This window comes from Protopterus annectens, chromosome 1.part2 (assembly GCF_019279795.1).
Source record: "Protopterus annectens isolate FY-2018-M chromosome 1.part2, PAN1.0, whole genome shotgun sequence".
Lineage (NCBI taxonomy): Eukaryota > Metazoa > Chordata > Ceratodontiformes > Protopteridae > Protopterus > Protopterus annectens.
The window spans coordinates 408,625,589-408,644,895 of NC_056727.1; the positions used below are offsets into that span (position 1 = coordinate 408,625,589).

Below are 19,307 nucleotides of genomic sequence, written 5' to 3' on the forward strand. Positions count from 1 at the left end.
TGTAGCTGTGAGACCCTCTGGCAGTATATTAATACCATTTGGGGAGTCAATAATATTATCCACCTTACAGCCATCCACAAACTTGGTCAGCCACAGGCCCTTTGTTTTTGCCTGGGCCTCTGAGAAGTAGATGCCAAACAGTAGGGATCCCAGGACAGATCCCTGGCGAACACTACTAGTGACAGGTCTGCTGTTGGAGGTGGTACTTATTTTGATTTCGAGTCCTATCTGTGAACCATTTGGTCACCCATCTGACAAGATATGGATTAACACCAAGTTTTGTTAGCTTTTCAATGATGCACAAGTGGGGGATTGTGTCAAAGGCCTTGGCCATGTCAAGGTAAGCTGTATGTACTGACTTTTTCCCTCATCCAGGGCCTTGGTGACAGTCTCAATGAAGTCAACTAGGTTCAGTAGGCAAGATCTGCCCCTGACGAATCCGACTTTGGTGGGGTTCATGGTACTTGGAGATTGCCTATATCCTGTTTTTTTATGAGCTCCATGGCTTTACAGATCAGACTTGTCAAGCTAATGGGATGATAGTTTCCCGGGCCGGTAGTTGCACCATCTTTGTGCAAGGGGATGACAATGGTGGTTTTCCACTCTGTGGGAATAAAGCCTGTAATTAGGCTGTGGTTGAATAGTATGCTCAGTGGCGAAGCTAGTTCAAAACTAACAGGTTGTGTAACTTAATGAACTTATTAATTTTTGCATTTTTTTTATAACATACATATGTTGTTTATAAATACCCTATACAATGTTTTCTACAGTTTTTCTTATCTTTCAGAAGGCTTGTTTTAATATTGCAAAAGGTGATGACATACTTTGTTAGAGATTAGCTAAATATATTGGGTCATAAAATTTGCTACAAAATGCCCCTGGTTCAGTAAAGATACTATTTTAAAGTCTTTAAAGCACTAAAGGATCAGTTAAACAGGATACTTTTTTTGTAAATAAGGAGAGACATTTTGAACTTTAGATTAAACAATCTTATGAAGTGATGTTGAAAAACTGCTTGCTGGATACGGTGGTGACATTTTTGTTGTTTTTTTTTTTAAACCAGTTTGTGCTGTTATTATTTTTAAAATGTATTTCTTTAGGGAGGTGATGTTAACTGTTAAGATGATACTCCTATATTAATTTCTCCAAGTCTTTTGGGTTTCTAATACCATGAATGGACCACATTCCTAAGTCAAGTTATAATTAAAGTTCATGAAATTAGTATTGTTTCAATCTTTGATGTTGGCCAGAAATGCTCGTAGCAGCACCCGCAATGTGTCCAGTAATGACTCCTTCTGTAATTTGTACGGAGTTGCATGTATCTGTGTCATATCACGATTTTACATTTTTACAAGGCCCATTGCTCCTACTACTAGTACTGGAACTGTCTGGATATCTTTCTTCACATTGTCCTCATTTCTGCCTGCAAATCCAGGTACTTGTGACTTTGTCTCTCTCTTTACGTGAGACACTGTAGTGACTGGGTGTAGCAATTTCAATAATCAGTGCTGTTCTTCTATTCATGGACTACTATATCTGGTTTTCTTGCATGTATTTTTGAACTGTTGGTAATAGATGAGCCCATGTAATATAAACTTCATTATTTTCTATCATGCTTTGTGGCTCATGTTTCCAGTGTGTTTTAGCTACTTCAGTATTATCATATTTGCATAATCCCCAATGCAACAATCTTGCTACATTATTATGCCTTTCAGTGTACAGTCCTTCTGCCGTTAGTATATCACAACCAGCAACAAGATGCACAACTGTTTCCAATTTTGTTTTACAAAACCTACATTTGTCTGTTTCTCCCACATGTTCAATGGACTTTTGTAAACCAGTGTGTACGTAGTCCACTATCTTGAGTCGCCAGTGTTAACCTTTCGGCTTTTGGTTTAAATTCACCTCTCCTTAAACATTCCTGTGTTTTGATCCTGATCAACATGAGGTTATTCCAAGAGTTTTCTATACTTGCAACTACGCTTATGCATTTTCCACATTTCTTGTCTTCTCATCTGATCCTTCACCTTATATGTCTCGTGTTTTCTGGCACATTTTGTTGCTGCCTGATTTGCATCTCCTGGCTTGATTTCCATTCCCACTTGACGCAAACATGCTTATGCTAAACTAAGCAGGGAAGTCATGTTAGACTTGTTCTCCTCAGGTATCAAAACTTTCACTGCATTTGGGTCTTTCACTATATTTGGGTCTTGTGAGGTCAGCAGCCATGTATGCAGTCCCACTATTGCATATCTATACATGTAATCAGTTTTAAGGAGGCCCATGCCTCCTCCTGAATGTGGAATATATAGTCTTGATATGCGCTGATTTTTATAAATCATATGATGAGCATGAAGCATCCTTCTTGTTTTCCTGTCCACACTATCCAGCACCTAGTCAGTCACTCCAAAACTGTAAGTTATGACAGGAAGAGCAAATTGGTTTATATCCTGGACTTTGTTCCTAGATGTCAAATGCTGTTTTTAGTATTAATTTAATCCTTCTAAAATATTCATTACTGAGTTTTATTCGCATTTGTTCATGTTTTATTGTTGATCCTCCATCAATTCTCAAATATTTGTACACTCCCTCTTGATCAAGTTCTTTTATATCACATTCCTGTCCCAAACTGATGTTTTCTTGGTGCTGCAGCTTTCCTGCTTTAAAGGTTGCTTTTGCACATTTACCAAGACCAAATTACATTCTTATATCATCTGAAAAAGTTTTGACCACTTGCAATTGTGCTTTCAGTTCCTCATCTGATGAACTATACAGCTTTAAATCATCTACAAAAAGAAGATGAGAAGCCTTTACACTTCGTTGTTTTCTAGGAGCCAAATTATAGCCAATACATTGCCTAATCTGTAATCCCTGGAATAATAATATGGCCTTCATCATGGCTTAACTGCAGAGTGGTTTGCCACTGTTTCCTGGTTGCTGTAATGTAATTTATCAGTGTAGGGTGTATCTTATACATTTTTAAGCACTCTTTTATCCATGAATGTGGGATACTGTCAAATGCTTTTTATAGTTTATCCATGCCGGTTTGTGCTGCTGCTATTTTTATAATTTATTTCTGTAGGGAGGTGGTGTTTATTGGTAAGGTTGTTGTTGTTTGTTGTGTCTTTCGGCATTTCCAGGTTATACTTCTATATTAATTATTTAATGGTGTCACAGACAGCATTGTGGGAAGAAAAATGGTTGTTAAATCAAAATGAAGTCAGCATGGCCATCCCAGTAAAGCTGTTTTGGGGTCGATCAGATTACAGTACAATCAGAATGGCGCAGCGGTAGCATTGTTTCCTCACAGCAAGAGGTTTTCCCATTCGATTCTCGGCTGGAGTGCGGGGAGTGCCTTCTGTGTGGAGTCTGCATGTCCTCCCCGTGGTTGGGTGGGCGTTCGAAAGACATGCGTAAATGGGCGTGCCTTCGTTGAAAGTTGAACGTCGAGCTGGCACCTCGGCGTTCGTGAAAATCTACTGCCAATCAATAGCGGACCAGAGTCCCGCTGTGGCGACCCCTAACTGGGAAAAGCCAACAACAACTAAACAACATTTATAGCGATAAACAGATGATGCATATATCTCTTTTTTTTTTTTTTTAATTTCTGGACCCAGTTGCCCCTTAAGGGAATTCTATATCTCAGTCCTTGTGAGTGAACTTAATCCTCCTAAAGCTGTGGCTTATACTCTGGAAAGTTTAGCAAAATTTCTGTTTGAACAAGTTTACTTAGTGTCTGAAATTTTTTGACATGAGAAACTGTCTTGCTATGTTTTCCCACTGGAAAGAAGAGTTGTGGAACTTCAGGCTTTCATGTGCTATAACATAACCTCAGTATGATTTTTTTTTAAGGTATTCACTCTGTCCTCTAATCATTCTTTCATTCTTAAGGTCATATGAGAGATTGCCTTAAATCAGAATATTAAGCTTCCCTCTTTTTAATCCTCATTCAAAAGACAAGAGGAATGATTCTCTTACAAGAGATGGATTCTAGAAGGCAGTTATTTACAGATGTTTCCAGAACCAAAGAAATCATAAAAATCTCTTCAACTTTTGCTACTTCAGTAGCTAACAGGTTGGTTGCCACGTAAAGAATCAAACCATTTCCAAATGGATAGCTACTTGGATTGGAATATGTTATAATTATAAAGGTAAGCCTGTTTTGGAGGTTGAGTTCACTTTCCTGGTGCAGAAGTGAGTCATATGTAAAGCTGCTACATGATTCATAGTCTACATATGTAGCCGTAATTAAGTTTGCAAACTAGATGCGGTTTGCAAGCTAGGGGTAGTTTTCACAGCATTTGCCCAAAGTGTGCTTGTTGAAGTCTCCAGCTCACATTTTGATATGTATCTCATCATCCTACCAATCCAGTGCCAGGAAAAGAGGTGCAGTGTTATATTTAAGATAGATATCCGAGATCCTCAAGGTAAAGCCAGATTTCTTAGATGTCTATGTCTTAACAGTGGCACCCCTGTGTCCTTCCACTTCTTTTCTTTAAAAGACCAGCCCTGGTGCTATATTGTAATTAAAAAAATGCTGACATTAATGCACACCATTAAGCCTTTGCCCACTGGAACAGTATGGAGAATTATCCTTTTGCAAAGTAAATGACTTCACGTGATGAAGTATGATGGCTGCTTTGTATGAATGGCAATTTTTTTTTCAGCCTTTTCTTTCCTTTGTCCAACACTCTGATTGCATGGTTGATTATTCTTATGCCTGGAACAAGTTAAAAGTGTGTGTGGAGGGCAAACTGTGATTCCTGCCTTTTTTAATCCACATATGTTGCTGTCTTCAAGGTATCGGAAGCAGACTGGATGCATTACTGGAACTTGATGTTGCACACACAACACAGTATAGCGCTTTCTAGATAGCGGCATTCCCTCTATTTGCCACCATAACAGTGGTGGGTGATGGAGACTGACCTGATATAACTTTTTATATTCTGGTCATCCCTACTGAACCCCCATGACATTTCTGTCTGTGATTTAGATTTACTCAGGTTTCTTTTGTCCCTTCCAATTGTGGAGTTGTATTCAAGCCCATCCCGATTAACTGGATTCTATTTTGTTTTCAACCAGTTATAGCCCAGGATTGTATCTCATCACTGCTTGGGCGAAAATCCTTGCTGGACTGCCACTTTCAATTATTTACTGAGCTGTGTAACTCATCCAGCCCTATGAAGACAGTAATGCTGCTGTTATCTGCAGTTACGGCAAGTACCTCACACAATTATAATTTTGTAATTTTCTGAGCTGTTTCCTTTGCTGAAGCAACCTCATTTTCAAATGAGAATAATAAGCAGGGTTTGAAGAACATGTGCAGCTGTACCACTTTGCCCAAGAAGAGAGGCACCATGCATGGGTCAGTGGGAGCAGGCATGCACATAGTGTTTGGATGTCAACCTGTATGAAAAAATATTGAAGGATGATCTATGTACATTTTACTGCAAAGAATAATCTTGGTTATCAGGTAATGTGTTAAGTATTGATCTTTTGCTGATGTAGCAGAGGTGGATCACTGCAGAAATACTTCAGCTTAGAATGAGCTTAGTGGTTCATTGACTTTAAAATGCATAGTTTTCTTTTTAGACTATGAGAATACTTGATTTCACAGAAGTTCTAAGCATCTTGGGAACTGAATGCAGCTCTTTGAAGTGTCATTGCTGATTTAATGTGTTTTAAAAGATGGATTGAAAAAGCAGTGTTGTTCAAGTAATTCTGTGACAAGACTGGAATGTACATGTGTGAATTTGCAGGCTGTGGGATAAAATGCATCTAAAAAGTTGTCACCTAAACATTTGATAAAGCCATAGTTTCCAGCTGACTGTTGGAAAAGAAACAGTGATGTAAGGGTGGTAATGCTGGCATTTCATCACTACTGAATGCATTTTACCTCCCACTGCTGCTGTTTTCCCATGGCATGGGCCAAAACTTTCATTCTTAGGTCACTTACTTTCTTAAGGCTTCAGTTAACCCGTAAGTGCATAGGCGTAGGTTACATTCTTTGCATCCTACTCTGTGCACCTTCTCTTGTGTGAATGCCAAATTTTAGATTACAGTGAAACTAGATTCTTAAGTTCAGTGTACTTTTGACCTGCTTTGGATTCAGCATGTATTCTGTAGCTGTATGTTAAAAGTGTAATGCTGTAGTCTGTAAAATGTTAACTTGTTCATGTAAACCGAATTGGTATTCGAATACCCTGTGGTGTCTTTGACAAGATGTAAAATTCTAATGCAGTGTTCATCTTTTGTAGTTTTAGTGCATGAGCTGATCATTTCTGGCTATTACCTGGTTACAGATGTAACATTAAAGACAGAGGCATGATCTGACCATCACTGACTACTTACTGTCTAGTTGAAGAAGCTTGTTTAAGTAGTTCATCTGCCACAGCTCTGTATGCCGTTTTTAGGTGGCAGCCATTTGTAAAACTACTTCAAGTCTTGACAGCAAAGTGGCAAATTATTATTTACTCCTTTTGCTTTAGTTTAGTTAGAACTGAGAGCTCATATAGGCTAACTGATCTATTTAATGTGCACAGTGTCACATCCTCTCTAAATTTAAAGTAAGAATTGCTTTTGTTATTTAAGCTGCATATTTTTAGAAGCAGCAAGGCAGCAACCACCATGCTGAGTTTTTCAACTTGGCTAGTTGAATTTCATCTCTTGCTCAGCTGCCAGCATGGCTGCTACTGTGCCTTTCATTGTAGAGGTGGCCGTTTTTTATTACAACTGCAAATATTCCTTCCTCAAATTAATACATTACCATACCTCTTGTGATTTACTGTGTTGTCTGTGATGTATTCATTCTCTTACTGCCTAGGGAGAAGGCAAAAAAACATTAATAAGGACACTTGTACTGACTAATTAGATTGCAGTTTTAGATGTGGTTATTTGAAGTATGTATTTTTGTGTGTGAAGTATGCATTACTATGGAGCTTTTCTCTCCAGACCTCCACTAAAAATGGGCCTGGCCCATGGACTTCCAGTAATGGAAACAAGTGATGACTATTTGCATGCAGCATTAAATATTTGCTTTTAAATTATGAAAAGAATATTCATTCCTCTGATCGCGTTGTTCAAGTTCATAGCCTCTTTGATGATTACTAAACTAACAGCCCTAAGAGTCCTTTTTGAGCCTAGCCACTTTTTCATATTTGTAAATTGCATGCAGTATTGTATTAGGCATCACACATTTACAGACTATCTCTATCCAATAGGGGTGCCAGTCCAGGGGTAAACTTCTGATTTTTCATTCATTGGTTCAGGTTGCATCTGAATTCGGTGAGGTTCAAGCTCTGCTTCACATGAATGTGAAACCTGTTCCACAGTAGGGGTAGTCTGTAAGAGATATACCTGTCCCTGCAACAAGTTCTGTTTATGTTGCAAGCAAGGTTTAGGTCCTTGGATCAGGTATTTCTAATGGTGCTAGACTTGCAAATGTGCAGCAAGTCCCTCAGTACTGGATCAGATGATGCTCTGCAGGCAAGGCACAGATCACCTCTCAGTAGTCTATGTATAAAGATATAGCTTTGAGGTGGTATATGTATCCATGTAGCTTATACCCTGTATTCTTTTTGTGAGGTACGTATCCGGTATATGCCAAAGACGCCATTATACTCCATGACTGGCCTAATGAGGGCTGAGTAGAGTGGGATAATGACATTTCTGGACATTGATACCATACCTTTCCTTATGAGTTGCACAATATAAAATTATTTCCTTACAACAGTAGACGCGTGATGGTCAAGTCACTCTCCACATATTTTCTGAAGTCCCTAACTACTGGGTCTACTCTTAGTGGTGTATTGTTTATGTTGTATTTCACTATGGTGTCTGACTTTCCAAAAGTTACTATTATGCATTTTTTGGCATTTAATTTTAGGCCATGGCTCTGTCAGCATTTAATTTGTTTGCAACAAGCCCTCTTTGAGGTTATTGGTGTCATTCAGAGACTCTAATAGTGCTGAGCTTTCAGTCATCCTCAAACTTGGTCAACCAGAGGTGTTTAACATTAGCTTTGACCTCTTGAGTTGATGCCAAAAAGGAGTGGCCCAGCACCAAACTACTGGAGTGATATCCTTGAGGACAGAATATGAGCTGAGGACATAAAACAATCCAGAAAGAAACTGGAGTTTCATCTAGTGAAGCTCAATAAATGCAACTACTTCAGGAACACGGGTTAAACACTCATTAAATTCTACTCGCAACGATTTATACTGAATGAATTAGGCTAATTATAATCCATAAATGTAATTTGCACTCTTTCTAAGTTATCCTATTGCAGATGTTCTTCGTGTTTCACTGTTTCAGTCATCACATGTGGGTTATCCCTGCTGGCCCTCTGCCATCCCGAATACCAGAGTCATTGTATTTCTGTGTCTGCTGCAGTCGCCTGTAGTCTGACATCAGATCGTCATTGCTATAAAGCAAGGCAGCTGACGTCATTATATCAGTCTTTCTTGCCGTGGAGCCCATAGCAGAAGCAGTTTGCATGAGTGCTGGTTGGTCGCTACCAGAGTTTGAATTTCAGCTGAAAATATCTAAAGCGAAGTACCCCGTTGGGAACCCTTTTTTCTTGCACTAACCGATGTCCGAAAAAGTTAACAGTTGTCTCACCTGTGGAAAGCAGATCCCACACAGAGACTTCCATTCTTACTGCGTCACTTGTTTAGGGCCATACCACAACATCCCCCTGTTGCCAGTTCTGTGTCCTCTTTAATGCAAGAACCATTCGCTGTAGAGTTCTTATTGTAGATAGTTATTTTCATGTTCCGTCTTCGCATTCCGATATGGCATCAGTCAGCCAACAATCCATGGACACTTCGAAAAAATGCAGAGATATAGAGACGGACCACACACGGCTAAGCCTTCCGACGACTCTACTGCTCAGCAGGTCATCAGTTCTCCGGAATTCAGTGAGGCACTTTACCAGCCCCTGATGCCAGATTCAATATCTATGCAGGCTTCTACCAAGACCCTTTCGGAGTCTAGTATGCCTCAGAAATCTTCATTTTCTGAGCCTTTGGCTGTCTCTGCCTCAGTTGGGATTGGAGCTGCGATGCAGGCACCGGCTTCCGAGGAGGCCTTTTGCACTACCGAATCTAGACAAAAAAAAATGACGTCATCTCATCCGACTACCGTTTCTCTCAGACTGACGGATCCTCTCAGGCATAGAAGCAAGGCCATTCCTAGAAAATCTGCTTCTAGCCACCATCTTGCTCCTGCTCCACCACCCCAGGCACAAATGCTTAAAATGGCAGAGGATCTCGTTTCCCTTATTCAGGGTAGTCAGGCCACAACTTCTAAAAGGAAAAGGCACCAGAAATTATGACAGAACAGGATTCTGAGGAATCTGACTATTCAGACTTTGAAGAGGAACAGCAACCTCTGACTGCTTATGAGGATTCGGTTGCAGAGGAATCCATCCCTTCTGCCTCCCCTCCAGAGGACCTTTCCTTTGGGGAAACCCTTCACACCCTCCGGGAACATTTCCAATGGGAATCTCAGGACTTCCCCCAGTCTAAGAAAAGACTTGGAGAGTTTCTGGACCTGCCCCAGCACAGCCCCTGGCCACCCCCCCCCCCCCATTTTAGAAGTGGTGGATGATGATTTCCATGAATCCAGCTTAGCCCCTGACGCCCTCCCACCTGCTTCCCAGTAAACCTGACGGGTATTACAGAGTACCGGATTCTAATGAATACCTGTACAGAAATCCTGCTGCAGACCCAGAGGTCATTACAAAGGGGCCTAAAGGAGCGAAGACTAGTTCTGCCAAGAATCCTATTCCTTCTGACAAAGGATTCCAGAGCTCTGGACAGATGGGGTAAAAAAGTATATACCTCTGCAACCTTAGCTGTCAGAGCACTCAACTGTCAGTTCCATATGTTAGGATATCAACAAAACACTTTGGAACTATTAAAACAAAAGATTTCTACCTTTCCTGACTGTGCCAGTTCAAAAGAGTTAGATTTACTGCACTCTGCTTGTCAAGTGGCCAAACACTCACATTACACTGTGGCTATGACACCCTAGAAGCCTCTAGCATGGCAGCAGTGTCAGGATCTGTCATTGGGAGACATACATGGCTTAAGGAACAACCTTTCCCTGATCATGTCAAGTCTAAACTTATTGATGCACCCCTGGATAAGGACCGCTTGTTTGGAGTAAAAGCAGAAGAGGTGCTTAAAAAGATAGAAGACAAAGCAAAATCTTTGCAAACAGTAAGAATTCTTTCAAGTTCAACCTCCCAGGTTCAGCAGGAACTTTGCCTCTAAGCACTGGTCCTTCCCTGCACCTAGCAGACAGGGCCAAGGTAAGCCCCGCAGGGACAAGACCATCCAGGCTCCTATCCTAGGGCCAGCAGAGAAGCAAACAGTGGGCCACTTCCGCCCCAAAGGCAGGGAGTTATAAGCCACCCTTTTATGGCATAAACTCCCAATGACCCCCCCCCCCCCGCTTTCACTTCGCTCACCAAAAACTAGGAAGAAGGCTCTCCCTCTTCAAAAAAACTCGCTTTCTGTAACAAAGGACCAATGGGTCTTGAAGATCATTTTTCAGGGATACAGATTCTCCTTCAGCGAACTCCCAGTTCCAAAAGGGTACCCAAACTTGCCTCCAAATCCGTGGACAGAGGCATTGAAACAGGTTCAAGCTCTTATATCCCATGGGGCAGTAGAACCTGTCCCCTCAGATCAAACAGGCAAAGGCTTTTATTCCAGACTATTCCTTGTTCCCAGGAAAGAGGACACTTGGTGACCCATCCTGGATCTATCCATTCTGAACACCTTCTTGGTTGTCACCAGATTCAAAATGCTAACTTTGCAGCAGCTGCTGCCTATGCTGATAAAGAATGCCTGGCTAGTGACCCTAGACCTAAAAGATGCCTACCTCCACATCCCCATAAGGGAATCTTGCAGGAAATCCCTGTGCTTCAGAGCAGGATCACAACACTTTCAGTTCTCTGCGCTGCCCTTTGGCTTATCTACTACATCCAGAGTATTCACCAAATGCTAAGCCCCGGCCATAGCATTTTTCAGACTGAGAAATATACAGATTTACCCTTACCTGGATGATTGCTTCATTCAGGCAGAGTGCAAAGGAAAGCTGCTCCAGGACCTTCTCTTTGTCAAAATCCCTCCTAACATCCCTAGGGTTCACCATCAACGAGAAGACATCAAAGCAAACTCTCACCAGGAGGATAATTTTCTTGGGAGCTCTGCTAGACACAGCATCCCAAATGGCCTTCCTATCCCCAGAAAAGCAGAGCTTCCTGCCTCTCTACTTTACCCAGATGGCTTCCAGAAGTCACCTCACTGCAAGGAAGTTCCTGCAAGCCCTGGGGTGCATGGCATTCTAATTCCTCTGGCCAGGCTTCACATGAGAAAACTTCAGTGGTATTGAAAGAACCTTTGGTGTTAGCACTCTGTCTCTAAAGACCTCTCTCCCTCTAATCCTATATATAAGGGCTGAGTTTCTCTGTTGGACAGAGGCCTGTGCCAAGAACAAGGGTCTTCCTGTCATCCTCCGCCCTACCAGCCAGACCATCACCGCCAGACATTGCTTAGGGCGCTCATCTGGCAGGCAGGTGCAGCCAAGGGCTTTGGGACGCCCAGCATCTTCCCTTACATATCAATCAGAAAGAAATGATGGCAGTATAAAAGGCTCTGACATCCTTCAAACCCCATCTCAAGCCAGAAGTTCTCCTTATAAAAACAGACACCACAGTAATGTGGTATATCAACAAACGTGGGGGGGGGGACTAGATCTTACCCTCTGTGCAGGCTAGCAATGAACCTCTGGCTGACAGCCACCTCCATGGGGTCTATACCTAGTTGCCCAAAACCTACAAGGGTTCAACAACACCCTGGCAGACCATCTAAGCAGAAACTTACTGGACCCCCATGAATGGCAGCTCCACAGGAAAATCTTTCTGCAAATCACTCAGCAGAGGGGGACTCCGGAGGTGGATCTCTTTGCTTAACACTTCAACCACCAGCTGCAGAAGTTCTGTACCAGGGAGCATCACCTCCTAGCGTGGAAGGTGGATGCCTTGACCTTCCCCTGGAACTCCCTCTTTTGTGTACGCATTCCCTCCTCTGCCTCTTATTCCCAAGGTACTGATCAAAATAAGGGAGGCGAGACCAAAGGCCATCCTCATTCCTCCAGATTGGCCCAGACAGCATTGGTATCTCTAACTGTGCAGCCTGACCTTACAGCCCCCCAAGCAGCTTCCCCTGATCTCAGACCTCTTGACCCAAGTGGGGGGGGATACTGCACCCAGACTTGCAGACTCTCAATCTGTCAGCATGGCTTATACTTTAAAAGCTAACAAGGAGTCCCCATTAAGCAAACACATCCTAGACATTATCACAGAGGCCAGAAGACCCAGCACCAGAAAATCTTATGGAGGGAAATGGAAACGATTCTGCTCCTGGAGCCAGTCCAGAGGGGCCAGTACCCCACATCCTTCCATCCCTCTTATGTTGGCTTACCTAGCTGAGTTACTCAAAAGTGGCCTCTCCTTGTCTTCTATTAGCCATTTCAGCCCGTTATGATTCAGACCTACCACTCTTCTCTCATCCTTTGATTAAACAATTTGTCAGAGGGGCCTTCTAATATCAGACCTCCCAGAAGGCCTCCCATGCCAGTCAAGGGACCTGAATTACATTTTAGAAAAACTAACCTTACCTCCTTTCAAACCTGCTGCTTTAACAGAATTGAAATACCTCTCCTGGAAAGACCATCTTCCTACTAGCTATCACCTCAGCCAGAAAGGTTTCAGAACTTCAAGGGCTGTTGAGCCCTTAATCGTTGTCCATGCCATTTCCAGTATTCCATAGTACCAAAATACAAAAGTGACCACCCCTTTCAATCCATCTTGCTGTTTTAAAAACAGTAACTCTCCACTAAACCTTAACCTTTTAAACAGGTAAAACTCAAGTTACCTACTTTCACATCTAACTTCTCTAGTGCACACTGCAGAGTGCATTCTTTTCAATCTTACCTTTAAGCATCCCTGTGACTAGCACTTTCTCTAATACCTGCTGGAAAGCACTAGGAAGCCTTAAACTCATACAAACACTGAACTCTCCTTGTTAACCAGGAGAAATTAATAGTAGGCACTAAACAGCCTATAACTGCAAAGTACCTTGCTAAGGAAACAGCTCCTATACTTTACAAAGAAAAAAAAAAAAAAAAAAGCCCCAAACCAGGCATGTCCAAGGGTCAGCTTCCGGTGATTTCTCCTGTGCACCTGGTAAATCTGGGCATACTGGGGCAATGCAGCAACTGCCTCGTACACAGACAACCCTCTCCTCCTACCACCCAACACTACAACCTGTGAGAGATGCACTTACATAGCCAAAATGGAAGCAAAGCTCTCTCCACCCAAGATTGTGCTAAACAGTTAAGAGGAGAAGGTTAACACCCACACTGCACCTCAAGCAACACATAGCCCTTCTAAACCCGCACCACCAACACCCACATATAGCAACACTAAATCCACATATGCAGAGGCCCTTAACTGTAACCTGCCCAAGCAGCAAAGACCTCTGAAGCTGAAACGCAAACAAACACCAATCACAACTAATGTGTCACATAGTTCACAACACCAGTGTGCCACCCAGCAACAGCCCCTAAGGCAAGACAATGTACCTAACACTTTAGTCATAGGTGACTCTATAGTCTGGCACACTGATGTCCCTCTCACCAGGTTGAATAAGGAGAAAATTACAGTCAGCTGCCTGTCGGGTGCCAGGATCCGCCACATAACGCATGCACTCAAGTCACTCCACAACAAGTACAAATATGACTCTGTCATTGTCCATGTTGGAGTGAATGACTTGAGATGTACCTCCCTGGACTACATGAAAAGAGACATGGAAGAGCTCTTGGATCATGTGGCCCAGGCAGGTATGACCCTAGCCCTGAGTAGCATCCTGCCTTCGCCCAGAATGATACCACAATATAAGGATAAAATGATTGACTTCAACAATTGGCTAAGCTTATGGTGTCATTCAAAGGGGATCCAGTATCTGTCTGCCTGGGATGACATGATTGACAGACCATGATGCTTTGCCAGAGATGGTCTGCACCTGTCGTCCTGGGATTCAGGTTACTGGCTAAGGCACTTGCCACCCCTATAGTGCCTTTTTAGGCAAACTTCAAAGGACAAAACCACCACCGTAACAGGTACAAGCATGCAAAATCTGAAGGTAATGCTACTCAATGCTAGAAGTCTAAACCTCAAAATGCACTCTCTCGAGGCACTCCTAAAAATGGAGAACATCGATATCTGTGCAGTAACTGAGACCTGGTTCAAGGCTCCAGAGAGCACCCCTGCAATACCAGGCTACAACTCTTACCACACTTTTCGGCCACCAAACCAGGACCGAAACACTAAAGTTGGAAGAGTGTCAATATTCACCAAGGATATTCACACCACCAGGCTAGTTGGCCAACACAATGTGTCTGAAATTCTCCAAGTGCAACTAACACTAGGTAAGACTGCAATCCAAATTGTAGCTTGCTACAGATCCCCCACCATACCCCAAGATTCTCACTACACCTTTCTAAACATACTGGAAAATATTAAGATAGAACCAAACACCCTAATACTGGGTGATTTTAACTACCCTGCCATTAACTGGGAAAACTACTCATGTCCCAACACCTTTGAACGGTTCTTGGAATTCATAAATTCCAATGCCCTGGATCAACTAATCCATAGTCCCACCAGGGGCTCCAATATCCTAGACCTGGTCATTACCAACATGGGAAATCAATGCTCTATACCTATGGTCACCCCCTCGTTAGTCAGGTCTGACCATAAGCTAATCACCCTTAACATCCACATCCCACCCCACTCCCCAGTAAAGAAACCACCATAAAAAACTTCTCCAAAGCCAACTTCATGCTACTCAAGTCAGAAGTGACAAACTTCATGACACCCATGCAGACGGGAACTGAAAGTTCAACTGCTGAATCCTACGAAGGCACTGTACGAGCAGATACACTCATGCACGAATGGTGCCATCCCAAATAGAACAAGAATGCTCTCATCCAAAAAAAGGAAGCCAATCTGGTGGTCCCCTGCCATAAACAAACTTTACAACAAAAGGAAGAAACTTTTGCAGAAAAGTGGAAAATCCCAGGATGCAAAAAACTCCCTTACTAGCCTCAGTAAGAAACTGAGATGCCTCATAAAATCCTCCAAAGCTAGTTACGAAAATAAAATTGCCAAAGATTCCAAAGACAACCACAAAGCATTCTATAACTATGTCAAGAATCTAAATGGCAATGCTCAGATCTGCTCTGAGCTAAAACAGAATGGCATTAAATATACTGATCCGAAGGATATTGCCAATATCCTGGCAGATCGATTCAATGCCAACTTCATCCCCCTTTCACCCCCTAAATGGCCCATCTCAATACCGGAAGATTGCCAAATTCCAGTAATAACGGCCACACAGGTACAAAACGCACTCTCTAAAGCCAAGAATACAGCATCCATGGGACCAGATGACATCCCGGGCTGTGTACTACATGAACTACAATATGAACTGGCACCTCACCTAAGTGTCATGTTTAATCATAGCCTCACCTCAGGTTTCGTGCCCACTGAGTGGCGCAGAGCTACAATTATCCCAATCCACAAGGGGGGATCCACCTTGGATCCCGGAAACTACCGTCCCATTAGTCTGACAAGCCTTATCTGCAAGGCCATGTAGCGTATTATCATGGAACTTAAAAACAAAGACATTGGCAACCTTCAAACACTGGACCCCACCCAGTTTGGGTTTGTGAAGGGCCGATCTTGTCTCCTGAACCTGATTGACTTCTTTGAATCAGTCTCCAGAGCCATGGACAAGGGTAAGGTGGTCCACACAGCCTATCTAGACCTTGCCAAAGCCTTTGACACCATCCCCCACTCTGGGATCATAGATAAACGTACTAAGTTGGGCATTAATCCCTGTGTCACCCAATGGGTTGCTAAATGGCTTACTGATAGAACCCACACTGTAAAAGTAGCCGACTCCAAATCCAGCTTCAGACGAGTGACAAGTGGAGTACCTCAGGGTTCAGTCCTGGGGCCGCTCTTGTTTGGCATCTACTTCTCTGAAGTACAGGTCAACACTAAGGGACTCTGGCTAACAAAGTTTGCAGATGACTGCAAACTGGGAGCCATTATTGAATCCCCAAATGATGTGGATACTCTACAAAAGGGCCTTACAGAAACAGATGCTTGGTGCCAGAGCCATGGGCTCAAGCTCAATGCCAAGAAATGTATTGTTATCCCCTTTGGGAAAAAACATGTATCCATGAATTACCATATAGGTGGCAGTACACTAAACACAGAAAGTGTGATAAGAGACTTAGGGACACAGGTGGACAGTGGTCTCACCTTCGATAACCACATCGCCACAACAGTCAGGAAATCCTTCTGTGGCACACCTCATCATGAAGGGCTTTTCATCCAGAAAAAAGGAGGTCATTGTCCCACTGTACTCATCCCTCATTAGACCCATTATAGAATACCACGCCCCATTTGGTATGTACCTCTCAAGACATCTGCAACAACTGGAAAGGCCTCAGAAATACCTCACTAAAAGAATCACAGGCCTAAAGCAGATGCCCTACGCTGACCGCCTTAAAAAACTCCAGCTATACTCAGTCGCATATCGTCTACTCGGAGGCGATCTCTGCTTAACATACAAGGCCATGTCAAATCCAGAGCTGTTGGACATGCTACACTTAAAGAAATCCCAATCCCTCAGAGCTACACGATCCAGGGATCTAAACCTTGTCATCACAATAAACAAAACATGCTGGAGGGATAGGTTCCTGACCCAGAGACTCTACAGACTCTATAATAGATTGCCCATACATGTCAAGCAGAGTGCCTCTTTGGACCTCTTCAAGAGGAACCTTGATGATTGGATGGGAGAAAGGAAATTCACCCCGGGGATCACGTCAGTCGCCCTGCTAGACAGGGGTCCAGGAAAGTAAATAATGTGGGAAGAAATAGCCAGGGAATTGTTATGGCTAGGCTTGTATAGGCCCTAGGGCTGATAGCCTAGTACCAACCTATGAACCTATGCAGACAGGGTCTCCCTGAGGACTAACCCCCTCCTTTATGCCCAAGGTGGTATCTGATGTGACCCGCAACCAGGCCATACAGCTACCCACCTTCTTTTCCAACCCTCAAAACAAGGGAGAAAGAAGTCTGCACTCGCTAGACGTGTGCAGACAACACTGATACTATCTGGACCGTACTAAACCCTTCAGAAAATCAGACCCAGCTGCTTGTCAGCTTCGCCCCAGGGGCAGAGGGGAAGCCCATTTTCAAGCAAACCATTTCCAAATGGATATCACACTGTATGCATGTCTGCTACAGACAACATGGGAACCCCCCCCCCCCCCAAGTTTATTCGTACCCAATTCACTAGGGCAGCCTCCACTTCCACAGCCTTCCTCAGAGGAGTCCCCACCAGGGACATCTTGGAAGCTGCCACCTGGACCTCTGTCCATTCCTTTACAAAGCATTACCACCTACCTCTTTTTTCTAAGTCTAGGGCAGGGTTTGCCTCTGCAACTCTGCAGGGCTTGCTGACCCATGCCTAGGGCACTAACCTATCTTTCCACCCCTCTCCTCAGCTTTGGGAATCCTCCCACAGGTGATGACTGCAACAGTGAAACATGAAGAACATAGTACAGTTGTGTAGAGACTTGCCATAAATGTAGATGTTCGAGAGTATTCATTGTTGCAGTCCTGGTTTCCCTACCTCTAGCCCCCTTATATTCTCTTCCCCTAGGGGGGGTGGAAGCTTCCCATGGTGGCTTTTAGCCACCAGGGCCACTTTACCTTATTTCCTTGTGCTTCTAACAGGTTAGGGCAAGAAAAACTGATGTAATGACGTCGGCTGCCTTGCTTTATAGCACGGATGACCTGACATCAGGCTACAGGCAACAGCAGCTGACTCAGAAAAACATTGACTCTGGTATTTGGGCCGGCCGAGGGCTACCACAGCAGGGATAAACCCACAGGTGATGACTGCAACAGTGAATACACTCGAACATCTACATTTACGGTAAGTGTACACAACTGTACCTTATTCACCTCCTAACAGAATCACAATTTACAAGTTATTTTCATAATTTCAGTGTTCTGCTAATACATATCAGAGTGCACTGCAGTAGCAGTGCATGTACTGAAGCACAGAAGCAAAACAAGTGTACTCAGTGGCTCATTATTGAAATGTTAGCTGTCAAAATGCCGGGGGCTGAGAAGCCAAAAAGAAAAAAAAACCTGAAAACGCTAAAGAGCAAATCTTGAAAATCGCTTTTCTCCTTTAAACTTCTTTTTGTAGGGGGGGAGCTCCCTGCACCCTTGCTCCCCAGAAGAACTGCCAACTTCGAGATTGACATACCTTGTTGAAGAGGGAATATTCTGAGAAATGGCATCTCTTAGAAACATTGGAGCAGCACTCATCTTTCAGTTGCTGCTGCTAATAAAAAATAAACGGACAAAATTTGCACGGCATCCATACTCGGGGCAGTTCAAAAATGTAGATATTTATTAAAAATATAAAAAAATGGGTACAAAATACTAGCAACTTCAAGTTAAGTGCTTTCATCCATTCACCAGGACTTCTTCAGAGTTCTGTCTTGTCTGTGGAAATACTGTGGGGTGAAGCACCTAAAGACCACCCCCTACCACCCCCAGACTAATGGTCTTGTTGAGAGGTTAAACTCTACACTCAAGTCCACGCTACGGGCATTTGGAGACCAGTTTAAGAGGGAGTGGGACAAATATTTGCCCATTCTGTTTGCTTACAGAGAGGTGCACCAGGAATCCACAGGTTTTTCACCCTTCGAGTTGCTGTAAGGGGATAGGGTGAGGGGACCTCTAGATTTCATTCGAGATGAGTGGGAGGGTGAGTGTGAATCTCACAAGGTGTCTGTTGTGGCATATGTCCTAAACCTCAGGACAAGGCTCAGGGAACTCATGAGCTTGGTCCAGGAGAACCTGGCAAAAGTCCAACAGCAGAAAAAGGTCTAGTATGACAGGAATGCTCGAGCTAGAGAGTATACAGTAGGGCAGCAGGTAATGGTTCTTATTCTTGTCAGACATAAATTGCAGGCAGCTTGGGAGGGACCCTACAAGGTGGTAAGGAAGGTCAGTGATGTTAACTACATAGTAGAACTGCTAGGCAGGAGACAGGGGCACAAATTGTACCATGTTAACATGATGAAACCTTACCATGATAGGGAGGCCCTTGTGCTGAGTATCTGCAGTGGATGGC

At 43.2% G+C, this 19,307-nt stretch overlaps 1 protein-coding gene across 1 annotated transcript in view; it reads left to right on the top strand.

Annotated features, from left to right (window-relative positions):
- LOC122792362 (SLX4 interacting protein) overlaps positions 1-19,307 on the top strand; it is a 604,472-nt gene that overhangs the window by 136,225 nt on the left and 448,940 nt on the right. The gene's annotated exons all lie outside the window — the stretch shown is intronic.